Raw genomic sequence first — 19,091 nt, forward strand, 5'->3', positions numbered from 1 at the left:
GTTTCAGCATCTTCGATTATAAGCTGCTTAATTGCCTTTTGAAACACGTTTGAATGAATTATTTTTAAAAATATTTAATTTCAACTGAATGTTCCTCCATGCAATTTTCACCATTGGAATACTTGGAGGACTTTTAATTCTTCACCACTGATTTCTTGTTTGTTAGGTGTAGAGTTAGTTCAAGGACTACTGATATCAGTGTCGAAAATAATTATTATACATTTCAATTAACTTATAATTTGACAATTTATACTACTTAGAGCTTAGTTGGGAGAGATATTTTGAAAAATCATTTTATTGGAAATCACAACTTTTCCATACTTTTTAATAAAGCGTTCTCAAAAAAAAAAATAATAATAATAATAATAAATCATTTTTCACTTGAAAAAATATCTCCCAACAAGCTCTTAATAGATAGTCTACACCTAATAATTTAATTACCGGCCGGCCAAGGCTCAGGATTAGGAGTTGAGATCTGCTGTTCAAAATTTATTGTCCAATTCAATGTCGACCTAAAGAATAATTGACACAGCATTTTAAATTAACATATCCAGCTTTTCTCTCACTTCCGCTTGTGCTTAAAAATATATGACACTTTATTATAAAATGATGTATCAATCATTCACTGGTGGGCAGTAAATTTCAACTCTGGAATTAGACCGTATATATTCCTTCTTCAACTATAGAGTTCCGGCTGGTATTGGTAGAAATGAATTGTATCAGTGTTATAGAGCTCAGCACGAAATGTCCGATTGATGATTGGAAATCTTGATCTTTCAAGTAATCTAGTTGTGATGATCGATTTTGCACACCAATCATGGGATATTTGCTTGTCAAGGATCAATATCAATTGGCCTAAATACACTAAACATTCAAGCAAAGACTCTCGATCATCTCTTATCACACCAATAACACCTCTTAGCATTGTTAGTGTATCAAGATCAAGTTTTGGAAAGACGTAATTACCACAGTTGCATAGTATGCACAGATTTAGAGGCCATCGTCGCCCATACTAGCTTTCGGCTATGGCCGTATTACAATTAGTTGACACGCCATAGTTGTGTCAATTGTAATGTAGATGGACTGATAAACTATTTGGCAGTCTAACACATGTTCATGCATCAATTGTCTGAATCTGATTTATTAGCTCATTAGAGAATCGGGTCCTCTCAGTTCTTTCGTACTGAAAACCCCCCATTTGATGTCTCATTCTTTGAAATTGAAGGGGTAGCTGCACAATATTATAAGCCCCAAAAGCTGGAACTTACACTCCATTGAAGAAAAATAGAATTCTGCCTAGTAGTAAATCAACTTATAGCTTCCAATGTGATTCAAAAACAAGTCAAAAGAGCCACATGAAATAACTCTATCAGCAGTATACACATTCAAATCTGTACTGCAGTCCTTTGTGAAATTATTTATGTGCAATTCATCAATAACTTAAGGATCAAGTGCTTGAAAAGGTAACATAGTATCAGACTAACGTCTCTCCAGACCAGCGGTGATTTTCCTTTATTTCACCGTGCATGCATGGCATGCATCTGTCAAACTACATGTAGTAGAGCTCATAAAGTAAGTCTTTTTCTTCGAAGTATGTGTAGATTTTTAATTTTTTTTTATTTGCAATTCCTGTTCGTTCAACAAGGCGCGTTGTCAGGGATAAGAATCTGCGGTTAATTATTTCGCAGGTGGGATTTTTAGTACATGTTTGGTATTGATTTTAATTTTTTTTATCATTTTGTTACTATTTCAGTTGTTATTTTTGACTTCTTCTCTTATAGGTAGAACCCATTTTTCTTTCTAACGATCAAAAAATCAATTATCAAAATCACTACCGAAACGCTTAAGCTTCCAGGTCATTCTGGCTAGGAGGATTTTTCAAATAGCTCGACTCTTTAATTTAACAACCACTTTCACCAGTAAAAATACAATTACCAATCTAAAATAAAGTGACAACTTTTGAATGTGTTGATAGAAGTATGAAGTCATCATCTTTTTAACAATAAAATATTGTGTGGACGCATCAATGTATATTAAAATAATTGTTATCATCTTCTTCACGAGCAGGGCTCACGAGATGTTTAGAAATGGTTCACTACCAGTTTAAATTATAAATTGATAGAAATAAAGTGGTGGATAAGAAAACAATACTTGTGAGACCAACTAAATGCATGAATAAAATTGATTTGATGAATTATGTTGACATCTGAACCCAATCTAATAAAAACAGTTCGCTAACCCCACCTCAATTAAATGTGAGTTCGGTCCTTATTCCCAGGTCGGACAATCCCGCCGTTATCTCAGAAAAATATCATGATTACCCCTGTCACATCACCCTATCAATCAAATACACTTGCCACATGTGACATCATCACCTCCCGGAACAACCAATCCTAAGTCTTCAACCTCCAGCCCATTGCAGGTCATCATTACCTGGGGAAAACATTGACACATGGCCACCGGCCTCATCGACCAATCACAAGAAAATTCGACAACCCGAGTTCCGAGCTCGGTATTGTTGCTGATTTGACTGATTAAATGTAATGTCGGCTGAAACTATGTATAAATAGTTGAATAGGACTCTTGTAAAGGGCAAGTGATTTCATACAACAATTCAAGGCATAATTACACTCTCTAAACATATTTTGTGATCTTTTTTCAACAATAAATCGCCATTTTTTCTTAAAATTGGCTTAAGATTAGCCTTGCTAATTTTGACGTCAACAGTTTGGCGCTAGAAGATATGAAGCATTCAACAAAGAGGTGCAAGAACTGTTGCATAACGGTTTCCTCCGTGAGGCCAAATACCCGAAGTGGGTCGCAAATTTGGTCCTTATGAAAAAACACAATGGAGATTAAAGGGTATGCATAGATTTCACCGACCTCAACAAAGCATGCCCAAAAGACAGTTTTCCTTTACCAAGAATAGATCAAATGGTGGACGCCACTACCGGACACGAACTACTTAGCTTCATGGATGCGTATTCTGGATATAACCAGATACCAATGTACGGCCCAGATCAAGAACATACCTCGTTTTAACCGATCGAGGTCTTTACTGCTACAGAGTAATGCCATTTGGTCTCAAAAACGCTGGTGCGACCTACCAACAGCTAGTGAATTCCATGTTTTCCCAACACATCGGAAAAATAATGGAAGCGTATGTTGACGATATGCTGGTCAAAAGCATCAAGGCCAAGGATCACTGTCAGTACCTGATCGAGATGTTTGATAAATTGAGGAAGTATAGAATGAAGTTGAACCCAAGGAAATGTGCTTTCGGGGTCAGCTCTGAAAGATTCCTAGATTACATTGTGAACAACCGAGGAATCGAGGCAAATCTTGAAAAAATATAAGATGTCATCCAAATGAGGCTTCCAACTAAACCTAGAGAGGTACAAAGTTTAACCGGAAGGATTGCCACCCTCAGTCGGTTTGTCTCCAAGTCTATGGACCGTTGCAAACCCTTCTTTGACACATTACGAGGAGGAAAGAAGTTCAAATGGACCAAAGAATGCCAGGACGCCTTTAACGAGCTAAAGAGACAACTAGTTCAGCCTCCGTTGCTTTCAAAACCTAAGGTCGGCGAGGTCCTGAAACTTTATTTATCTGTTTCAGAACACGCATTAGTGCGGTTCTAACCCGAGAAGAGAACGGTGTTCAACACCCAGTCTATTAGGTAAGCAAGGCGCTTCACGAAGTCGAGCTCAGATATTCACCTGTAGAGAAAGTGACATTCACCCTACTGATGGCTGCGCGAAAACTAAGTTCATATTTCTTGGAACACCCCATTGAGATCCTCACTAACTCTCCATTAAGGCAAACACTACAAAGACCCGACACTTCAGGTCGGATGGTAAAATGGGCAGTCGAGCTCAGATAATTCGACATCAAATACACGCCACGTTCCTCCATCAAGGGCCAAGCACACGTCGACTTTGTCTCTGAGTTCTACAACGTTCCAATCGAGGAACTATAAGAACAAACCCCATGAAGACTTTATGTCGACGGTTCATCTACCGGAGAACGATCTGGGGCAGGCGTCGTATTAATCGGCCCTGAACATCGCATATTCTGCGAAGCCTTGCCATTTGACTTTAAAGCCTCAAGCAATGAGGTAGAGTACGAAGCTCTCATTGCCGGCACAAGGATGGCCTCAGGGTTGGGGATCTTTGACCTGATCATACACAACGACTCTCAACTAGTCGTAAATCAGGTCAACGGTGTATATATGGCGAAAGAAGAAAGAATGGACAACTATCTACAAGTTGTAAGAAAAGAACTTGAAAGGTTCGGCACCACCAAAGTCAAGCAAATTCCCCGATCGCAGAATGGTCACATCGACGCACTAGCCCAACTAGCCACCAGTGAGGGAATTGAAGAATTCGATAGCATCCCCGTGGGAAGAATATCCCTACTGTCTATCGAGCTAGACGAAGTGGTCCATATGATGATAGACCCCAAACCAACCTGGCAGGATGAGAACGTCACCTACCTAAAATTGGGAAATGTCCTGAAAATTTTGCAAAGGCTAGAAAGCTTCGAATCAGGTCGGCCAAGTATACACTCATTGACGATGTACTATACAAACGGGGATATTCTACACCTTTGTTAAGGTGTTTAAACGAAGAAGAAGCTCAGCATGCCCTACAAGACGTTCATGAATGAATATGTGGAAACCATTCAGGTGGGCTCTCACTAGCCCACAAGATCATACGACAAGGATACTTCTGGCCTGCAATAAGACATGATTCCCTTGAATTTGTCAAAAGATGCGACAAATGCCAGTGCCTTGCCCCCATCATAAACGCTCCACCGCACGAGTTGAACCCAGTAACAGCACCTTGGCCTTTGCGAAATGGGGGGTCGACCTAATTGGACCTATGCCCATTGGAAAATGAGGTGTAAAATTCGCCATCGTCGCAATTGATTACTTCACCAAATGGGCCAAGGCAGAGCCACTTGCTAAGATCACCAAACAAAAAACAACCGACTTTTTGTGGAAATCAATCATCTACAGGTTCGGCATACCTCACTCCATTGTTACGAACAATGAAAAACAGTTCGATAACGCACGACTTTCAGATTTCTGTGAAAAGTTCGGCATCAAAAAATATTTCTCAACGCCGAACCATCTGCAAGCAAAAGGTCAAGTCGAAGCCATTAACAAAATTACTAAACATACATTGAAAGCAAAACTCGACTTGTTTAAAGGAGGATGGCCGACGAACTCCCCAGTGTGCTGTGGTCTTATCGCACCACTGCAAGGACTAGCACGGGAGAAACACCGTTCTCACTGGCTTTCGGTGTAGAGGCTGTGATCCCACTAGAAGTCAGCATTCCATCGCTGCGCATAACTGATTATGGCGAAGAAAAGAACCACATGGCTCTTCATACGGAACTCGACCTAACCGAGGAGAAAATGAACAATACCGAACTTAAAAATGCCATTTACAAACAGCGGAACGCCAAGTACTACAATAAAAAAATTCGAAAAAGAGAATTCGAAGTAGGATCCCTCGTATTATGGAAAGTATTCCTCCCCACAAGAGGTAGGCAGTGGATGCCTGGACCCGAATTGGGAGGGCCCCTATCTTATAACGAAAGTCCTGCTAAAAGAGGGATATAAGCTGGAAGACTTGGAGGGTAGACTCTTACCCCATCCTTGAAATGCCGAACACCTCAAGCAGTATTATGAATGAACGGGAAAAGTCCGTGACATCTAAAGCCCACTTGTAGTGTCAATCACACCAATGAAAAGGGACATTCCTCCTAAAGAATCTTACAAAGCTCTACTACATACGCAGGTCGATCTAAGGCTGTACATGTTACATTTAGTGGATATTCGTCCTAAGGAATCTTACAAAGCTCTGCTACATATGCAGGTCGATCTAAGACTGTACGTGTTACCCTTAGTGGACATTTCTCCTAAGGAATCTTACAAAACCCTGCTACATATGCAGGCCGATCTAAGGTTATACGTGTTACCCTTAGTGGACATTCCTCCTAAGGAATCTTACAAAGCCCTGCTATATACGCATGCCGATCTAAGGCTGTACGCGTTACCCTTAGTGAACATTCCTCCTAAAAAATCTTACAAAACCCTACTCCATACGCAGGCCAATCTAAGGGCGTAAGTGCTGCGACCCTTAGTGGACATTCCTCCTAAGGAATCTTACAAAGCCCTGCTACATACATGGGTCAATCTAAGGCTGTACGTGTTACCCTTAGTGGATATTCCTCCGAAGAAATCTTACAAAGTCCTGCTAAATACGCAGGCCGATCTAAGGTTATACCTGTTACCCTTAGTGGACATTCCTCCTAAGAAATTTTACAAAGCCCTGCTCCATACGCAAGCCGATCTAAGGGCGTAAGTGCTGCAACCCTTAGTGGGCATTCCTCATAAGGAATCTTACAAAGCCCTGCTACATACGCAGGCCGATCTAAGGCTGTATGTGTTACTCTTAGTGGACATTCCTCCTAAAGAATCTTACAAAGCCCTGCTACATACGCAAGCCGATCTAAGGTCGTAAGTGCTGCGACTCTTAGTGAACATTCTTCCTAAGGAATCTTACAAAGCCCTGCTATTTACGCAGGCCGATCTAAGGCTGTACGTGTTACACTTAGTAGGACATTTCTCCTAAGGAATCTTACAAAGCCCTGCTATATACGCAGGCCGATCTAAGGTCGTAAATGCTACGACCCTTAGCGAAAATTCCTATTTGGAAATTCTATGAAGCACAGCAGCATGTACAGGCCGATCTACGTTCGCATGACTTACGAGTTCTGTCACATACGCTGACTAGAAGACATTTCATCATTAAAAATTCACGAAAGGATTAAATAAGTAATAAAATTTAGACCCCACAAAAAAACATGCATTTTCATAAGCATTCAAAATCGAGTACGGCTCATCTTCGAACACAAACAAGATATCCATAAAGTTTAACAAATTCATCACAAATCCAAAAAATGGCCTAAGAAGAGCTAGGGAAAGGGAGGTCTTCATAAGGAGTGACATCATCTTCATCAGCAGGAGAAATTCGAACCCCTGCTGCTTCCGGTAAACGCTGAAGCTCTTCCTTCTGCTCTTTCACAGCCTCCTCAAGGAAACCCACGTTGAACCCTAGCCTCTCTCGGCGAATGTGTTTTACTACTTCCTCTAAAGCCTGACGTAAGCATCCTAAGCAAGCGTCAAACTCGAAGGATGACCTCCAAGTCTCCACTGCCCTCGCAGCTCTAGATTAAACCTCCTTAGCTCTACACATCACCTTTCTTGCTCTCTCATTTGCCTCCCGTACCTTCTCCACAACCTCCTTAGTCCAAACTCTCTCTTCCTCAATCATCTTCTTCTCAACCTCAGCCCTACAACCGACCTCCTCCCTCAGAGTGCTAATCTCCCCCATCCACTTCTCCTCCATCTCCAGCCTCGAATTTAGCTCAAACCCCATCGTGTTAAGCTTCTGTATTCTTTTTCTTTTATTGCAAATTGAGCTCTCTCAGCCTCTATGCTGTTATACAAATTCAAGGCCTGATCCTTGGCCTTCATTAGTTTGTCGAGCTCAGATTTCACCTACATTAAAATCCATAAGTTAAGCACCTCCCAAATATGTAAATCATCAAATAAAATGAAGTAAGGAAAATACCTTATCAGCTACGGCCGTCATGTACAAGATAGAGCGATGGCCGTGGAGTTGAGCAATCACTAGGGCCTTACCTATGGGCATCTCATTAAGGAAGCCCTGCTTTCTTTCACTCCAACTCCTGATAAGCAGGTTTGCAGAATCACGCAGAGGTGGGAGAAGTGCAGCAGTAACCTCCCTCGATGGAGATGGAGCTCGCAAGTAATCCAGGAAGATCTCTGGACGGTGGCCTAGCAGACTGTCCAGTGATGGCCTCTGTAAGTCCGGGCACCTCTCCTGCACCCTTATCGAGCTAGTCGAAGCGAAAGCATGTACTGCAGAAGGTGGCGAGGTATGAGCTGGAGATGGCAAAGTGATGGCCACCAAAGGAGAAGAGCTCAACGCAGGATCAGCTTCAGGGACCCTTGGTGCGGCCGGCGTACTAGTACGGTTCCTCTTCAAGAGGACCTCGTCCTCCACTTCCTCAGAACGACTTTCATCCTGTTCTGGGACGTCCCTCTTTTTGACCTTCGCTGGGGCCGCAGCTTTCACAGCCTTGTATCCCAACATTTTTAAATTGTGAGCTATAAACAAAAAAAATATGTCAGTACTCAACTCTAACAAATATCACCTCAATAAACCAATCAAAATCGACCTGAACTGGTCGGAACCAATGTAGATGCTGCGACGGTAGAAGGCCCCGGCACTCTAGTTTGAATCAAGCCGGCCTGAAAAAGGATGGAATTCGAGAGCAGAAATTTGCAAGATCTCTGTTTCTTCGGCAATGCACGAATTGCTTCCGCTCGCCTTTAAGTGTCTTTCTTCAGTGTAGGCCTCTTGTAATCTGCACAGTAACATGATATCAATTAGAGCCGCTCGAAATACAATCTAAGTCAAAACACCAAGAGGCAGTTACTTACATAACGAGTGATAAAGCGCTGGGACCACGTTGTCCCTATTCACCTCGGCAGAATGAAACTGTCACTCCCCCGACACATAGAACCACTCTTCCTTCCATTTCTTAATCGAGGAAAGGGTGTCTAAAACTATAGAACCTCCCGTCTTTGGCCTAACACTTGTGTACCACCAACCCGAGTTCTTCCCATCCCCCTTAAAAGTAAATAAAGAGTTGAACTGCTCAACCATAAGCTCAGGATTACCTAATCTATCCCACAGAATAAGCGTGGCGATCAGAGTCCGCCACCCATTTGGGCATAATTGGGTCGGAGCTATGCCCCAAGAAGACAATAACTTACGTATAACCCTAGGAATAGGTAATCTCAACTTGATTTGAAGGATGACAGAACTCAATACGACACATCCCATAGGGAGAGCGTCAGTACTATCAGATGGTTCGGGGATTATCATAATTACCGAACTCGGAATATCATATTTTGCCCTCCAACTAGCTAACATATCACCTGTAACTACGGACCTATAAGAACCAGCCCCCCACTCCAACTGATCGTTCCTTTCACTACCCATAGGAGAACCCACCTCCTCGTCTACCCTATCTCTCCCCATCTCCCAGGATGGGCCAAAGTAACGAGGTTAGCAACAGAAATAGGAACAGGAGTAAAAATCTCTCTACACCCCGAGGACAAACTAGAAGTAGAAGGGACGGATTCTTCCTGTTGATTTTCCCAGGATTGAACCCTCGACTCATCCGAACTCATGGAAAAGAACAAAACAAATAGACCAAGTGAAGAAGCGAAGAAATACCTGGGAACTCAAAGGATGACCTTACTCAAACGATAGATAGGGCGTGCTCGGAATTCCTTGGTGCTTTGAGAGAAAACAGTGTAAAGTAAAAAGACAAAATGAAAAGTCATTGAATATTTAAAACAAATGAAGATAAGGGGTTTTAATCTAAGCAATTAGTTCAAAATAAAGGAGGGAAGATCTACTGTTGAAATCTCTCCTGGGCAAAACGACACAGTATCAAGAAACTTATCAAAGAAGCTATCTAAAAATGTCGTACAGCTCATCCCTACCCAGGCATGACACTTGGCATAATAATAATTACTTTTCTTGGAAAAAGAACCCGTGAAGTCAGAAGGTCAGCCCCCCTTACAGAAGAACTAACCTGGGGGGTAACTGTTGACATCCGAACTCCAATCTAATAAAAATAGTTCGCTAACCCCACCTCAGTTAAATATGAGTTCGGTCCTTACTCCCAGGTCGGACAATCCCGCCGTTATCTCAAAAAAATATCATGATTACCCCCTATCACATCACCCTATCAATCAAATACACTTGCCACAGGTGACATCATCACTGTCCGGAACAACCAATCCTAAGTCCTCAACCTCCAGCCCCTTGTAGGTCATCATTACTTGGGGAAAACATTGACACATGGCCACCAGCCTCATTGACCAATCACAAGAAAATCCGACAACCCGAGTTCCGAGCTCGGTACTGTTGCTGATTTGACTGATTAGATGTAATGTCGGATGAAACTATGTATAAATAGTTGAATAAGACTCTTGTAAAGGGCAAGTGATTTCATACAACAATTCAAGGCATAATTACACTCTCTAAACATATTTTGTGGTCTTTTTTCAACAATAAATCGCCATTTTTTTCTTAAAATTGGCTTAAGATTAGCCTTACTAATTTTGACGTCAACAAATTATATTTTCAAACAAATGTTGGATTTGAATTAGGGGGTGTAGATTTTAACTAAAACTAAGAATCGGTCGAATCTCGAACGATTTTGGTCTTTGAATAGAAACTATGAACACTTGACTATGAAACTGAATTTATCATTTTTTACAAATACTTTTTTTTAACAATCTATTCCATAGTTATTAGACTCGACCTAAACAATTCATCATATTGTTGGGTCCATGGTTCAACCGGTGGATCATTTGTTAGGTTGAACTTTAGTTGAAAAAAAATAAAAATAAAAAATAAAATAATATGTGTGTGTGTGTGTGTGTGTGTGTTCGAATCTCTCCACGTGCAACTATGAAATTTTCATATGGACTAATTCGGTAACAATCAACTTAGATTGGACCGGATCTGGTTTTCATTGAACTCACTCGGTTCGAATGATTATGGGTCGGTTTGAGTGGTTTTGGACTAGTCCTTTGACAATGGACCAATTAATATCAATTAGACTAGAACATTGTCCGATTCGCATAGTTTCGAAGTCTGACAGTCGATTCGATCCAATTTTAATGACTATAATCTATTCACTTGGACCCAACGGGCTGCTAACCCAAGTAGTAAGTCAATTGGATCATATAACCCCATGGAAACTATTGACAACACTTTACTACTTGATGTCCCATTCTTGAGGCGTTGTGTGCATAGCCACAATCAAAATTGGATACTAATAGGTATAGCTTATTTGAAGCAAGTTAAGAAAGTATTGAATTATGTATTTGACAACCTTTTTTTCTTTAATTTCTAATAGATATTGAGAAGATAATATATATTATCAACTTTTCAATTTTTAGAAAAAATGATGGATGGAATTGTTGGGAATTTACTTAAACGTGCACAGCGGAAATAAAAACAATTTCAATTCCCACCAGGATTCATCTTTACATTTAGATAAGAATTGTGATGAAAATTATACATTTTCTTGAATTTGTGCAAACTCCTTTGCATTAGCTTTGTTTCAGCAACTTGAATATACCTCCCACAGTTGTCCAATTGTCCAGCCTCCAATGAATTCCACACAAAGAATAGACTGCAACTGCTAGGGTTTCTCCTCTTGTGCTAGCAAGAATTATGAAAACTATATAGATCTAAAACCCTAATCATATATTTATATAAGCCTAAACGGGCTCTGCCCGGTCCGGTTCAATATTTAATTAATCCATTTAATTAAATTCGGTCCGTGAATTAATTAATCCAATTAATTAATTCATGGCTATAAATAACCAATCCAATTAATTAATTTATCCAACGATTGATAAATTAATTAATTTGCAATTTACAATCTTCCAATTCTCTTTTGTGTGCGACCCATTAGGTTCCCGACCACGATGCGTAACGACGTGAAATATTATTTTGATCTAATCAAAATTGATAAATTAAACACCTTTTTAATTTATCACAAATTCATACTCGTCATTTCAGATTGACATCTATCAATGTATCAGGGAAACACGTGTGATGGGAAATGTCACGTGGTATGACAAAAACAAACTTGTTCGTTTACCATGAAACTATAATCACTTCGTCAATATGATCCGATCAATTACGAGATATGAAAGTGTGTCAATCTCGATTATCGATCATATCTTTCATTCTACTATTAAGTCAATATGAGTCGAAAACTCCTTTTCGACTTATGTGTATACCTTGGCCAAGGATTTCGTTATTGATTTAATTGAACGAAATGCAGATCACGATCTCTTACTATCTAAGAGTAACGAATCCTCTATTGGTCATTCACAACCTTTATATGGTTCTTGACATACCCGAACGATGTCGCATTAGCGGCCCTGGGTAAAGCAACATCCAACACCGTCAAAGCATGACTATCCTCATACAAGGCACTATGATGACTTCAAGTCATAGGACCAATTCCACTACCGAACGTTAGAGATTAACCACTGACACTCAGATAGTTATCCATGTGGAATCTCTTAGCGGGTCTTCAATGTTTTGTTTTATAACAAAATATCCACATGTTCATTTAAGTGTCACCACACTTTAGCTTGTGAGATCAGCTACTTACTTCACAAGTAGAAAATGACACACGTGATGGTCTATCTGCAATAACGGTATTCGTATCTCGTTATTGCTTACGACCACGAATTATTCAAGATCCAATTATGCGTAATTTGTATCTCACAATTAGAACTCCTTGTGATTAACAAATCACTTAAACTTGAATCTTCGGACTCTATTATTTAATATTATTTATCAGAAAATTAATTTAAATAAATAATAGATCTTGCCAAAATTTAAATACATTAAACTTATTAAAAGTGTTTACAACCTAAATCGATTGGATCTAGGGCATAGCACTTACAAACTCTCACTTGCACTAGATCCAATCACTCATGTATCTAATGCCATAAGCGTCCACATGACGATCATGTTTCTGATGTGACAACAGCTTTGTCAATGGATCTGCAATATTGTCATATGTGAGAACTCGCTCTATCTTTACGTCATTTCTTTGTATAATCTCCCTGATGATATGATATCGCCTTAACACATGTTTGGATCGTTGATGAGACCTCGGTTCCTTTGCTTGTGCGATGGCTCCATTGTTATCACAATACAAAGGTATGGGATTAACAACGTTAGGAACGACTCCCAGTTCATTAATGAACTTCTTGATCCAGACAGCTTCCTTCGTTGCTTCAGAAGCAGCAATGTACTCGGCTTCTGTTGTTGAATCAGCGGTTGTCTCCTGTTTGGAACTTTTCCAACTAACCGCTCCATTGTTTGGAGTAAACATATATACTGATTGAGACTTACTATCATCTTTGTCAGATTGAAAGCTGGCATTAATATACCCATGAATCTTTAGTTCATTTCCTCCATAGATCAAGAACACATCTTTAGTCCTTCTCAAGTACTTAAGAATGTTCTTAACCGCTATCCAGTGTTTCTCACCAGGGTTTGCTTGAAACCTGCTCGTAACACTTAGAGCATATGAAACATCTGGTCTCGTACATAGCATCGCATACATGATAAATCCTATCGCCGAAGCATAAGGAATCTTATCCATGCGATTCTTTTCATCGTGTGTTTTAGGACACATATCTTTTGAGAGGTAAATCCCATGTGACATGGGACATAAGCCTCTCTTGGACTCTTCCATATTAAATCTTCTCAAGATTTTATCTATGTACGAAAATTGTGATAAGCCTAGTAATCTTTTAGATCTATCTCTATAGATCTTGATTCCCAAGATATACGCTGTTTCTCCCATATCTTTCATGGAGAAATTTTTTGACAACCATAATTTTACCGATTGAAGCATTGGGATGTCGTTTCCCATTAATAATATGTCATCGACATATAATATTAGGAATACGACCGCGCTCCCACTTGTCTTCTTGTAAACACACAGTTCATCTTCATTTTGATAAAATTAAACCTTTTAATTGTCTCATCAAAACGAAGATTCCAGCTCCTTGAGGCATGCTTTAATACATAAATGGATCGATTTAGCTTACATACTTTGTTGGCTCTTTTGGATTCAAAACCTTCAGGCTGTGTCATGTACACCTCCTCTTGTAAGTTTCCATTAAGGAAAGCAGTTTTGACATCCATTTGTCATATCTCATAATCATGGTATGCAGTTATTGCAAGCAAAATCCGAATGGACTTTAACATGGCTACAAGCAAAAAAGTTTCATCAAAGTCAACGTCTTGTCTTTGTGTGTAACCTTTCGCTACTAGCCTTGCTTTGTATGTATGGATCTTTCCATCCACATCGACCTTTTTCTTGTAAACCCATTTACAACCTATTGGTTTTATACCACCTGGAAGGTCGACCAAGGTCCAAACCTTGTTCTCATACATTGAATTCATTTTGGATTCCATAACTTCTTGCCATCTCTTCGAGTCAACACTTGACTTCACTTCTGCGTAATTTGTAGGTTCATCATCCTCGACTAATAATACTTTATTAGTAATCGTGAATTCGTACCTTCTGGGAGGTCGAATGATCCTACTTGATCTACGCTGAGCTGGAGTGTCCTTAGGGTTCTCTACGTCCTGATCAAGAGTCTGTCCATCAGCAAGTGTGGGATTAGACTCAGGTTCATCTAATTGGTCAACAGTATCCGTGGATTCTCGAACTTTTTCAAGTTCTATCTTGCTCCCACTACCCTCTCCTAGAATAAACTCTTTCTCTAAGAATATGACATGTCTTGAGATGAACACCTTCTTCTCGACGGGATTATAAAACTGATATCCAATTGTCTCTTTTGGATATCCCACAAATACGCATTTATCAGATTTAGCCTCAAGTTTATCTGATTCATTTCGCTTCACATAAGCGTCACAGCCCCAAACTTTCATGTGAGATAAGTTTGGTATTTTTCCTCTCCATAGCTTGTATGGAGTTTTGTCGACCGATCTAGATGGGACATGATTAAGTGTGTAGCACGCAGCAATTAGTGCATGACCCCAAAATGATTTTGGGATGTTTGCATGGCTCATCATTGATCGCACCATGTCTAACAAAGTGTGATTCCTCCGTTCAGATACATCATTATGTTGCAGTGTATATGGCGGAGTCCATTGCGAGAGAATCTCATTCTCTTTTTGATAATCTAAAAATTCTCTCTTCAAATATTCTCCACCTGGATTTGATTTCAACGTGAGAATATTTTTAACAGTCTGTTTCTCTACTTCAAGTTTGAATTCCTTGAACTTTTCAAGTGCTTCATACTTGAATTTCATCAGATACACATAACCATATCTAGAATGATCATCAGTAAATGTGATGAAGTAAGAGAAACCACCTCTGGCGGTGATTAACATGGGTCCACATACATCAGTATGTATTAGTCCCAGCAATTCTGTGGCTCTTTCTCCTTTTCCAGTAAAAGGGAACTTGGTCATTTTGTCTAACAGGCACGACTCGTATTTGTCAAATGATTCAAAATCAGTTGACCCCAAGTATCCATCTTTATGTAACTTGAAAATGCGTTTGTCGTTAATATGACCCAATCCGCAATGCCAGAGGTATGTATTATTTAGATTATCACTTTTATGCCTTTTACTTTCTATACTCATAATAGATGACTCAGTATCGAGAATATAAATTCCATTGTACAACACACCACAACCATAAAAGATCTCATCTTTATAAAACGAACAACGATTGTTCTTAACATTAATTGAAAGACCATTCATGTTCAAACACGAACTAGAAATAATGTTTTTAGTAATGGCGAAAACAAAATAGCAATTTTCTAATTCTAATACTAAGTCTGAAGGCAATGATAAGAAGTATGTCCCTACAACTAATGTAGCAACTCTTGCTCCATTCCCCACGCGCAGGTCAACTTCTCTTTTCTGCAGTGGTCTACTTCTCATTAGTCTCCGCATATTTATACAAATATGAGATCCACATCCGGTATCTAATACCCAAGAAGCTAATGAAGTAGACATATTAACATCGATAACAAAAATACCTGAAGTAGAAGTTTCAGAAGACTTCTTTCTCTTCAAGCTAGCGAGGTAAGCCTTGCAGTTCCTCTTTCAATGACCTTTCACTCCATAGTGATAGCATGGGTCATTAGATTTGGTATTGTCCTTGCCTGCTTTGACTGCTTTGTTATTGCCCTTAGTCTTTTTAGATGTTTTCTTAAAACTTCCTTTGATTTTCCTCTTAATGCCCTTGGAGGAATGAATAGCTAAGACATGCCCAGTGCTTACCTTGACATTGGGCTCTATAATTTTTCATGATCCATGATAAAACCCAATGAACCCAGTTTCTCAATGAAACCAATCATCTTCAGCACATGAGCACTGACTGAAGATCCCTCTTCCATTTTGCACCAATATAGTTGTTTGGAGGTCTCATACCTCTCCACATAAGATTGTTTATCATACAACTCCTTGAAATAAAAAATCATAGTGTAAGCATCCATACCCTCATGTTGCTTCTGCAACTCAGGTGACATAGCTGCAAGCATCACACATGCTGCAGTGTTGTCGCCATCACTGTGTTTGTTGTAAGCAGCCACCTCTTCCTGAGTGGAATTTTTAGTAGGCACCTGTGGAAATGGCTGCTCAAGGATATACCCAATTTTCTCATGCTTGAGAACGATTCTCAAATTGCGGTGCCAATCGAGAAAATTTGGTCCGGTCAGTTTGTTGGCATCCAGTATGCCTCTCAAATTCATATAATTACTCATGATTCAAAAACTGTAAATGAGGAAAAATATAGAATTAATATGTATTATAATGCATATGCACAAATTCAATATGGACTTTAATTAAACGTGCTCCCACTGTTTAAAATAAATTCATGATCCTCATACATAAATTATTTGAATCCACATTTGATTCCCAGTGGACTGGGATCCCATTCGTTGTATCAAGATTTTGAGTGTACTCAAAAAATCTTAATAAAATATTTGTGTAGATATTATTATCAATTGTATCTCCATACAATTTTCAGATCATTAAGCTGACAACTCTTTTGTCTTCACACATCTTATGTGTTAGTTTAACATGCTCTAAAACTTATCTTCTTGAGTGTACTCAACAAAAGATAAATTTTAGTTAAGTCAAACCCATCATTCAGAAATATCAAATATTTCATAGTGTCAAACATATCCCTAATATATATATACGTAGGCCTAAAAGAAATCAGACTTGCAGGCCCATAATAATAACAATAACAATGGACTCGCAGGCCCAATATAATAAAGAGCTCGTAGGCGCATAACAACAACAATAATAATGGACTCACATGTCCAAAACAATTAAGGGCTCGCAGGCCCATAAAACAACAAGATGTAAATCAACCATTCAACACATCCATATAGTCGAGTCCATAATCATTCATAAATAAACATTCATCACATAAATGTTTCCTACGTATAATATCTAATATTACATGCAATATCTCATAAATCTAGCAATTATAGTCATCAAAACTAATTCAAAATTTTGGATCGAAATAATTAATTAATTAATTAATCATATTAATTAATTAACTTAATTGACGGGGCTATTTAATTAAAATCAAATTTTAACTAAATCCCGAATTAGAGTCCAACTCTAATTTCATAACTATTGAGCGAAGTAATTTAATCAAAATCAAATTTTAATTAATTATTAAATTAAAGTCTTACTCTAAATTTTAATTTGCATTGGGGAAGTAGTATTAATTGAAATCAAATTTTAATTAACATAATAATATAGTCGAACTCTAATAAAATCGAATTAATATTTTAACTTAGGACAAAACTCCCAAATAAAATAAAAATTCAATTTAGGGTCAAAATTAAATATTTAAGTTAAAATCTAATTTTAACAAAAAATATTAAAGTCGTCAATTTTAAGTAAAATTTTAAATCTGGGTCAAAATTAAAATTATGGGTCAAACCCATTTAAAATATAATTTTAAAATCAATTTTAAAATCAAATTCAAAACACTTTTGAAAATTGCAAATTTGACCCAATTGGAAAAATTAATAATAGGGGCTTCCTTATTCGTAAATTGCAGAAATGCCCTCCATTTAAAATTGCAGATTGACCCCCTTTCCTTTAATTGCAGACGAGTCCTCATAATTTCATAAATTTCAAGGGAAGCCCCCGTCTCCATCACCCAAATCTGAAAAACCCTAGATGATTTTTTTTTTCCTCTAATAAGGCGCCCCCACTGGAAGGCAAGACCCGCCGCCTTGTGGCGACGGGTCCTGCTGCCCAAAACAGCAACGCGAAGGCGTTGCTGGTAGCAGCGGCTGTGATGCTGATGCAACATCGACAGCATCGCAGCCGCTGCTGGCAGTGCCTGTCAGCAGCGTGTTGCTGTGCGCTGGCGGTGACGCTGCCACCACCCGCTAGACCCAATTTTTTTTTTTCCAAAATCAAATTTTGAAGGAATTAAATTAAACACTATAATTGCTAGATTCAGAAATAAACATGATTAAATCAACTTTTAATTTAATCAACATGTAAATCAGTTCTTAACAAATACAAAGTTGGCTCTGATACCACTGTTGGGAATTACTTAAACATGCACAGCAGAAATAAAAACAATTTCAATTCCTACCAGGATTCATCTTTGTATTTAGATAAGAACTGTGATGAAAATTATACTTTTTCTTGAATTCGCAAACTCCTTTGCGTTAGCTTTGTTCCAACAATTTGAATCTGCCTCCTACAGCTGTCCAATTGTCCAGCCTCCAATGAATTTCACACAGAGAATAGACTGCGACTGTTAGGGTTTCTCCTCTTGTGCTAGCAAGAATTATGAAATCTATATAGATCTAAAACCCTAGCCATGTATTTATATAAGCATAAACGGGCTCGGCCCAGTCCGGTCAAATATTTAATTAATCCATTTAATTAAATCCGGTCCGTAAATTAATTAATCCAATTAATTAATTCGGGATTATAAATAACCAATCCAATTAATTAATTTATCCAACGATTGTTAAATTAATTAATTGGCAATTTGCAATCTTCCAATTCTCTTTTGTGTGCGACCCATCAGGTTCCCGATCACGATACTTAACGACATGAAATATTATTTTGATCTAATTAAAACTGATAAATTAAACACCCTTTTAATTTATCACAAATTCACACTCGTTGTCCCAGATTGACATCTAGTAATGTATCAGGGCAACACATATGACGAGAAATGTCACGTGGTATGACAAAACCAAACATGTTCGTTTACCATGAAACTATAATCACTTCGTCAATATGATCTGATCAATTACGAAATATGAAAGTGTGTCAATCTCAATTATCGATTGTATCTTTCATTCTACTATTAAGTCAATATGAGTTGAAAAC

Source organism: Olea europaea, chromosome 1 (assembly GCF_002742605.1).
Source record: "Olea europaea var. sylvestris chromosome 1, O_europaea_v1, whole genome shotgun sequence".
NCBI lineage: Eukaryota > Viridiplantae > Streptophyta > Magnoliopsida > Lamiales > Oleaceae > Olea > Olea europaea.